We start from the raw sequence: 8,871 nt of genomic DNA, 5'->3' as shown, positions 1-8,871 counted from the left end.
GGCCTCAGCTGTGTCCAATAAGAAGACAAGTGGTACAAAAGAGTGGGTCAGCTGGGTGAGGGGAGTTGGAGTTTGTTGGCTGTGCTGTGAAGAAGGAGTCAGTGCTGTGAGGAGCTGTCTGTGAGAAATCACCAAGAAGGTATGGGAACTTTGCAATAAGATAACAGAGAGGAGCTCAGTCTGGAGCAGGGTCTTAGCAGGGCCGTGTAGAGAGGTGTGGAGGGATAGAATGTAAGAGAATAGTGCAGAAAGCAATCTCACCCCTGAGGAGTTGCAGCTGTGCTAATCACCAAAGATTAGGAACAGGCCACAGCTGTGTCCAATAAGGATGAGTGCTACAAATGAGTGGGTTAGCTGGTGGAGAAGAGAGTTGGGATTTGTTGGCTGTGCTGTGAGGAGATGTCCGTGAGAAATCACCAAGAAGGTATGGAACTTTGCAATAAGATGATAACAGAGAGGAGCCCACTCTGGAGCAGGTTCTGGTAGGGCCAGGCAGAGAGGAACCCAGTCTGAAGCAGCTTTGCTGGACTTGTGACTTGTGCCCAAAGGTTTGCAACCCTTTGTGAATGAAGTCTTGTGAAGAGCTTTAGCCTATGGGAAGGGCTCTGGAGAACCTCACGGAAGGCTGTCCCCCATCAGAGTGACCCCATGCTGGGCCACAGGAGGAGTGTGAGGAGTCCCCAGTGCAGAGGAAGGGGCAGCAGATGTCACACAATGTGTGACAAGCTGGTCACATCCCCATTCTGTGTCCCCTGTGCCACTGAGGGAGAGGACTGAGGGAAAAGTGGGTGTGAAATTGAGCCTGGGAAGAAGGCAGGAGTGAGGGGGAGGTGTATTAAGATTTGTTTTCATTTCTTAGTATGCTGCTGTGATTATGTTGGTAATAAATTAAATTACTTTTTCCCCAAGTTGTTTCTCATGACAGTAGCTGGTGATTGCTCTCCCTGACCTTATCTCAACCCTTGAGCCTTTCCTCACAATTTTGTCTTGCCTGTCCAGAGGCAGAGTGATAGAATGGCTTGGTGGGCACCTGCAGTCCAGCCAGGTCAACTCCCCACAGTGTGAGGACAAGAAAAATGTGCCCAGCCAGAAGTGTTCCCTGTCTGTGCAAGCAGAAGAGCTCCCAGTTAATGTTTCCTGTGTATTCACAGGAACGTGTGGTCAAGGAAAGCATTTACAGCATTTATATAAGACATGGAAAAGAACATTCTCATTAGAATAACTGGGCCAAAATGAGACAAAATTGGGAGACCTGACAAGTTACAGTAGGAGAGTACAAAATCTGTTCCGGAAATTTGGCTTTGGATGCCCAAGACTTTTGAGATTATTTTTTATTTCATCTGATGTTTGTGCAGTGACTTGGTGTCATACTTTGGGGTATTCATAGGTTATTAATAGATAATAATGTAATAAAGTGTAAAAATCTGAACTGCTCTGTATTGTCTCTCAGTGGAAAATAGAGTAATTTTTCATGTGGTCTTTATCACTAAGCATTGTCTACTAAAATTTAGGAGTAGACTGATAGGTCTATGTGCTTTGCACTCTCAGAGCACATTAATGGTACGCAATCCCACTCTGAACTGGATCCTCCACAATGTTTTCTTCACAGATGGAAAACTACTTGAGAGAATTTTGAAGGTGGCCCAATGGCAGAGTGGGGAGAAGAAGCCTGTCTCTTCCTGAAAATATGTATCTTCACATTCTGCCTCATGCTCTGGTTTGTATTTTAAGACTTCCTTTTAAAATAACCATTTGTTGGTGTAGTTCTGCCCAGAAGAGGTGTAGAAGAATGGAAGCAAAATCCAAAGGTTCTGTCTCACAGACATTTATATAAAAGTCTATTCAGAATTTAAAAGCAGTTAAACTTTTTTCCACTGTCATGTCTGAAGACACTTCCAGACCTCATTTCTGTTAGAAACTGCTTTCCAGCACACAGTTACTTGTGGTGAGTTCGTTTGCCTTTTGTTCTGGTGCAGAGATTGCCCTAAAGCTTGAGCAGACCTTTTTCTCCAGACTCCCTTTCCTGCCACTCACACTTCAGTGGGTGATCACAGCTTCTCTCAAGGTTCATCACAAACCAGCAAGTTGCTTGTCATGGCTCATACAGTGTGTATTTTTACTTTCAGTGCATGGAGGATTATTTAATTCGTTCAGTACCAAGCTCTCAAACACATCTGACTTTCTTTCCTGCCAGCATTTTGCAGTGGTCAGAGAGTAGATATGGGGGAAAAATTAACTAGTGGGCTAATGACTGATCTTGGTTTTTCCTTTAAATGCTGAAAGTCCCTTCTCAGCATTAAGAAACCACAATTATTTTATAAAGATGACTTGGCTTTGTGTTTGCAGGCCCTTTAACACTGGACTTAAAACCCAAGTTCTTGCAGTGCTTGCCACCAAATTCCCTTGAAGAAACTCATCCTCTGGCCCACAAACAGCAGTGAAAACATGTGAAGGACAGGACTTGGGAAGGAGAAGGGATTCCAGAAGTCCTGCAGAAAATAATGAAGATTTGCCCAGAGTTAATTTATTTTGTTTTGTCCTGTCTTTGTCATGCCTCAGGCGCCGTGGTGGGAGAAACTTGTGTGCTGCTATAAGGGCAATGAAATCCTGGTTTATTATTTTCTTTTTTTCCAGTTACCTTGTACTCCTGTCTGCTGACCATGTGCACGAGTTCCAGTGTCCTGTTTTAGTCAGCATCAGTGAGGTCTATGAAGTTAGGTAAGCTCTCATGTTCCTCCAAGTAGCTGCACAAGCAGTACTGGGGCTGTGCACAAATTCTGCAGCTTCAGGGCTGCAGTGAATTTGGCACATACCAAAAGTATTTAGTTCTTAGATATTTGACTGATTTAATCCCTGAAAAGAAAATTAAAAGTAATTTATATCTTTCGTAAAAACTTGTTGGATGGTTAGGAGACCATCATTAGCTTATTAATTATGATATCCAGTAACAGGTTCTGCTGTGTTGAGGGACATGCAGCCGTGTGGTCTTTGTCTGGTTTGCTAAATGCTTCATTATTCCTCCCAGCTGGAGTTTTACTGTGCAAGTGTTTGTTTTCTGTGCTGCATCATAAAAAGAATATGCTGCTGTGGAGTTATGGCAGCGAGTGGGCAGCACCACGTTTTATGTGTGAGTCATTTTTGTCCAGAGACAAAATGTGTGGACAACAGATTCAGACTGAATATATAATCTTCATTAACTTTTATTTGTAATAGATTGTCCTTGTGGTACATTGCAGCAGCAGAAGGTGCATACATCAGACTGGCATCAACCAGCTCCAAAATGAGTATTGCATTCATCTGTGCTCACCTGTGGCACATAACTCATGCAGGGTCTTGACAGGAGTATAAAAACCCATGACTTCACCACCTGTGTGCAAGGACTGTCTGCATGATGAAAGGGGAGGAGATTTAGGCTTGAGAGTTGTTTTTCAAAGGCTTCTGGGAAGCAAAGGTTGCAGGTAGATACTGAGTTTTTCAAGTAGATCTGAAAAGGCTACATAAATAGCCTCTTCTCATTTCCCAGAAAACACAATGTGATCTTCACTAGTGTTTCTGTAGGACCAGAACTGCCTTTGTCCAAGGATGCTTGAATGCTTTATGAAGTGTATCTCATGGTAATTAGTGTGTAAATTCTACCCTGCCTCTGAAAAGAAATGCTGATGGCCTTGATCTTCAATTACTGCAGAAACTTTTTGAGTCAGAGAGACCTAAATAATGTTACTCAGTTTGTTCTTTCCTTGTTGTAGACCTATTGTAGGGCTCTCTTGCTTCTCTTTAGGGCTTCTCTCTGCTGCTGAAGTTATATTAATTATGCAACATCCTATAGTGAATCTGCAAAGATTTGAGAAGTCCCTACCTTCCCCACATAGTATTCCCTCTTTATCACCATCACTGCTGTTTTGGATGATCTTTGAGTGTGTTTATCTTTCCTGAGATCAAGGTCAAAGCCCAGGTGCCCATGTTGACCTGGTTTGGATGAGCCTGGCTCTGCTCAAGTGGAGCTGCTGGAAGCCAGCTGTGGCAGGATGTGTTTGCAGCTGGAAAAGGGCTCTGTAGGCTCCAGGGTTAGGTCCTGAGAAAAAAAATCTCTTTCCATGAGAGCTGCTGCAAAATCCAGAAGAGCACAGAACCACAGACCTGCGTTGCAAAGCAGAGAGTCTGCTGAGCATTCTCCAGCTGGAGCTGCTGTGGGGCTTTATCACTTGGTGCATGATGTAATAATGATATAATTATTCAGCCCAAAACCTTCAAATATGTGCAAGCCCATTATTCCAATGGCATTGATCACATACATTAATGAGGTGTTGCTGGGGGTAGGCAGAAGTACAAAAGGCTGTGCTGGTTTTGGCTGGCATGGAGTTGACTTGGTAGGGGGCTGTTTTGGGTTTGTGTTGATAACAGAGGGATGTTTTATTCACTGTTGAGCAGAGAAAAAGCCTTCCTGCCTCTCTCTGTGCACCTCCATGGAGGAGGCTGGGGACACAAAAGGTTCAGAGATGAAAATAGCCAGGACAGCTGATCAGAGGGACACCCCAGGCCACATGGCCTCATGCTCAGCATATAAAAGTGGGGAAAATGGAAGGAAGGTGGGGTGGGGGAGGATTGGAGTGATGGCATTTGCCTTCTTGAGTCACTCTCAGAAGTGATGGAGCCCTGCTGAACACCTTCCTGCCCATGGGCAGTAATGAATTAATTGCTTGTTTTACCTATTAAAGTGTCTTGATCTCAAGTTTTCCTACTTTTACCCTTTCAGTCCTCTCCCCTATCTTGCTGCTGAGTGTGTTAGAGAATGGCTTTGTGGGGCTGAGCTGCCATGATAAAATCCTACACACCAATGGATTAATGTGGTAGATTTACAGATCACTGTGTCTATTGAGGACTGACAGTAAATCTCACAGGCAGTTGACCCCACAGCCACAAATATATAAGATGAAAGATTTACTGTAAATCAAAGTAAAAACTCCACATTTTGCAGTTGCTTAAAGCCGGTAACTCAACTGATAGTCACTGTGGAAATAGAAAAAAGAGAATATCTCTCCTGGTAGCTCTGTTGAGGAACACACCTGGTGCAGGTGAGCAGCTGCAGGGAGAGCTCCCAGCTGAGCTCTGGGATTGGGAAAGGAGCCCCAGATGGGGACAGGGAACTGCTGACACTTTGCATAACAAGGGACACCTGTGGTGCTGGCCAGGGGAGTGATATTAACAGGGCAGGGGCAGAGGGCTCAGCAGAAAAGCCCAGACTCTCTGGGAAATGGATTCTGGGGGTGTAAGAGCCCAAGGATCCAGTGTCCCTTCCTGGAGGCACCAGCTTGAGATTGTTTTGTGTTACTGCACTGTGAATAGATTACTTTAAGGATGCCAAGGTCTAGCACTCACCTGCGGGAAGCCTGAGGTTGAGCAGGTAAGGAAAACTTTGAGCATTCCAACTGATCTCAGTTATTTTTGAGACTTTTAGTACAGTGCTGCAGTGCTGGCCTGAGCATCCTGAACTCCAGGTTTCATTTGACACAGGTTGGAAAAGACAATATTTGTTTAACGAACACTTTGCAATACATACATGTTTCACCCAATAAATCATTAAGGGAGTCTAAGCTGAAAATAACACTGTTTATTATTTATGGTTTCTGTTACTTGTCTAGCAGGTGTGAAGAGCTGTGGCTTTAAGGTCAGTAGTCAGTGTTGCTGATGTGAAAGAGTTCTTTGTATCAAAGGGCCAACCATTACATCAGCCATGATTTCAGTATCATGCTTGGTATAATTATATGTATCAGAAAATCAATGCAGATAATATTTTGCCTTCTATTTAAAATAAATGTTTTTCATTAAATACAAATTACACCCAGAGTGTTCAAGATGTAAATCAGTTTTGTGGGAACATGCACAAAGGATGACATTCCCTCTCAGATCTGTGGTTCCCTCATGGCTCATTGTATATAGACATTAATCCTCATAAAGGCCACAGGGACTGCTTTAGATCAGGCACCCTCTGTGGTGGAAATCCCCTCCTACAGAGGGTATGGTCCTGATCTTGGAAACTGCAGCATTTTGCTTACTTTTTATCTGACTCCTGCACAGATGTGGCTAAACATATTGTAATTTCTCAGAAGCAAGAATTTCTGTGGTGATCATAACAAACACACTGGAAAGATTTGCCTTCTCTTTCAATAGAGTTCTAAGATGAAATGAATCTCAGAAATACCAGGAAGCGGAATATCCACTTAAAATTTTTATAGATTTTTCTTATATATGCATAAAACTTCTGAACTGGCATCCATGAGGCCCCTAATTTGTTCCAGCCTTTTTGTGAAACCACACAAAATTTCTTATTAAAATGGAATCAAAGCTTGATTTTTATTCCAAATAATATCCACACTAGGTAAACTGACATAGCAAGTGCTTGTGAATTTAAAAGATTAACAAAAAATATAATTAGCATGTCATTTGGCTTCTCCCTGAGTGCCTCTTGCTGGAAGCACAGAGAGGAGACAGAAGAGAAAAAGAAAATTGAGGCTGCCTCAGTAAATATAGCCTTTAGTTTGGTATAGGGTGCTGTAAATATTACATTAGGAACATAAGGGACTCTAAGAATTCTCTAGAATGCTACAAGCCCTCAGCTTGAAATAAAGCCATAAGTTGTGAAACTGTTTGGTATATGAATAACTTTTACTGCAGAGACCAAGAAAGAGATGCCAATGTGTTGTGCCTTCCGTCATTCTCCAGTGCATTCATTTATTCTGATTACCCCAAGGAAGCCAAGGGGGAGGCAGCAGATCTGCAGGGCAGGATGCACAGATGAGGAGCCCTGCTGCTGCAGAGGATTTCAAATGCCACTGCAATGTATTGGCTGTGCTGCCTGCACTGCAGCATCTCTTTCAATTAGCAGGGCTGGGATCAGACCTCAACAAAAAATACTTGTGCAGAGAGCTGGAGATTGAACTTTGTGCCTTTTGGGGTGATGGAGGGTGCAGGGAGCCCGTGACCCTTTCTATTAAAGGGGGAGCTCCCAGGTAACCATTCCTCAATGTGAGAAATTCTCTCTTGAGGGGAGGCTGCATTGGAAGCAGCTCCTGTGCCAAGCACTGGATTTGTCATTCCAGCTCCTGCTGAGGGTGTTCACACAACCCCTGTCTGTGGAACAGCTTTAAACACCTTTGAATTCCCCTCTCCTGGGCCAGGAATGGGTTTGTGCCCTCATGGACAGCCTGTCAGCATCTTCACTCCTAAAGCTCTGAAGAAATGTGGGCACCCAAGCAGCAGTTTGGTCACCCTCCTGACACTCTGTTTCTTAAGTTACTGGAAAAGAAACTGCAATTAAGCACAGAGGCTTCTACAGGGTGGTCTAAGCCAAACCAGCACCTTGGTTATGGAAGATTTTCTCAAAATTGTAAGAAGTAGGTGAATTGTGCAGATTTTCTTCCCCTGGAGGAGAATCTCTCCTGATAGTTGATGAAGAGAAATTTCCTTTAAGGTGAAAATGAACTAAGTGAAGGAAAAAAGCTTACAGAACTTAAAGGAAAACATATTACTCATTCTTTCTAATTTTCTGCAGTAACCTGGCTGCTTTTAATAAAAGTTTCTGAAACCATAATTCATCATAAGCTGGCTTATGTTGCTAGCCTTGGTAGAGTGAATTTGATTTTTCTAGGAGAGTGATTAATAATTTTACTTCTTACTATTTATGGTTTACTATGAGGTCAATCAATTCCTTAGCTTTGTCCTCTAAGTTCATACTGTATTCTATTAAAGATGTTAATTTGCAATCACTTACAATCCTTATGTTTTAAGCCTCTGGTATAATATGTGTTTGGGCTCTTGTTCAAATGAAATCACTTGCAAAACCCGGAAATGTTTTAATAATTTAAAATTAGCTAGTCCTGCAGTTATTAAAAATTCTGATCACATCAAATTTGGGCACCTTATGAAAAATTCAAGAGCATGGCAATTGTACTTTGTGTCCTGGTGGCTGACCTTCCTTTGGTAGTGCCCTTGTTGAACACAAATTAATTTCACCTGTGTGTAGTAAAAAGTTCAGAAATGCAACAGGTGGAAATCATCTGGTTTGATTATGGGAAGGATCCAGGTGCAGAAGGGAGTTCTGGGCACAGCCACAGAGTTTGTAGGTCTTTAACATGTGATTGAGGAATTCCAACACTGGTCCCAGTTTCTGTCTTGTCAGTTTGTTCTGATCATTTCTTTACCCCTTGACTTGGCACTTCCTTGTCAGTTTTTGCTAAATCCCACCAGAATTCATCAGCCTCTCCTAAAATACTGGAAATCCCTTTGCAGGCAATCTTTTAGCTACCAAGTGGCTTTAATTCAGGTAAGTGTTTGTGTGCAGACATCTTGTGTTTGTAGTTGATATGGTTCTAAGGTATTAAAGTTGGCTCTAAAGTAATTTGGACTAGGGCAAATATGGAGCAAAACAGGCAGACCCTGTACAGGCTTTATGTGTGACAATTAGATTGGTCAGTTTGGAATAAGAACTTTGTGAATAAAGTTGAAAAAGGCATAAAATACCAGAGCACAGCTGGGAGTACATTCATGTTTTTAATGATGTCAGGGTAGTTTGGTGATAAGATTTTTCACTGTGCCTTGTTTGAAAATAAGGAAAAGAAAAAAACTGTGCATATATTATTTTTTTTTTATTATTTATGGAAGGTGCTCTTGATGTAAATTGCTGCAGATTTAGTGATCTCTGTCTCTCATCAACATCACCACAGTGTATAATGTAATGATCTTTTTAAGGCTCAATCATTTTTTCTATTTTTTCTAGCCACAATAAGGTCCATTTCACTTCCTCCTGCCCACGGTCTTAACATCTCAGTGGCTGAATGAATAGAAAAATGGGAGTTATTAGTCATGGAAAAATAA

At 42.3% G+C, this 8,871-nt stretch overlaps 1 long non-coding RNA gene across 1 annotated transcript; it reads left to right on the top strand.

Moving 5' to 3' along the window:
- The first annotated feature begins 374 nt into the window (after positions 1-374).
- LOC132080110 (uncharacterized) lies at positions 375-7,760 on the top strand. The gene is made up of 4 exons (XR_009419495.1): positions 375-424; positions 1,610-1,717; positions 2,635-2,718; positions 6,673-7,760. It is a non-coding gene; the product is annotated as an uncharacterized LOC132080110 (long non-coding RNA).
- The last annotated feature ends 1,111 nt before the right edge of the window (positions 7,761-8,871 follow it).

Source organism: Ammospiza nelsoni, chromosome 15 (assembly GCF_027579445.1).
Source record: "Ammospiza nelsoni isolate bAmmNel1 chromosome 15, bAmmNel1.pri, whole genome shotgun sequence".
NCBI classification, from domain to species: domain Eukaryota; kingdom Metazoa; phylum Chordata; class Aves; order Passeriformes; family Passerellidae; genus Ammospiza; species Ammospiza nelsoni.
This window is presented reverse-complemented; position numbering and strand designations above follow the sequence as displayed.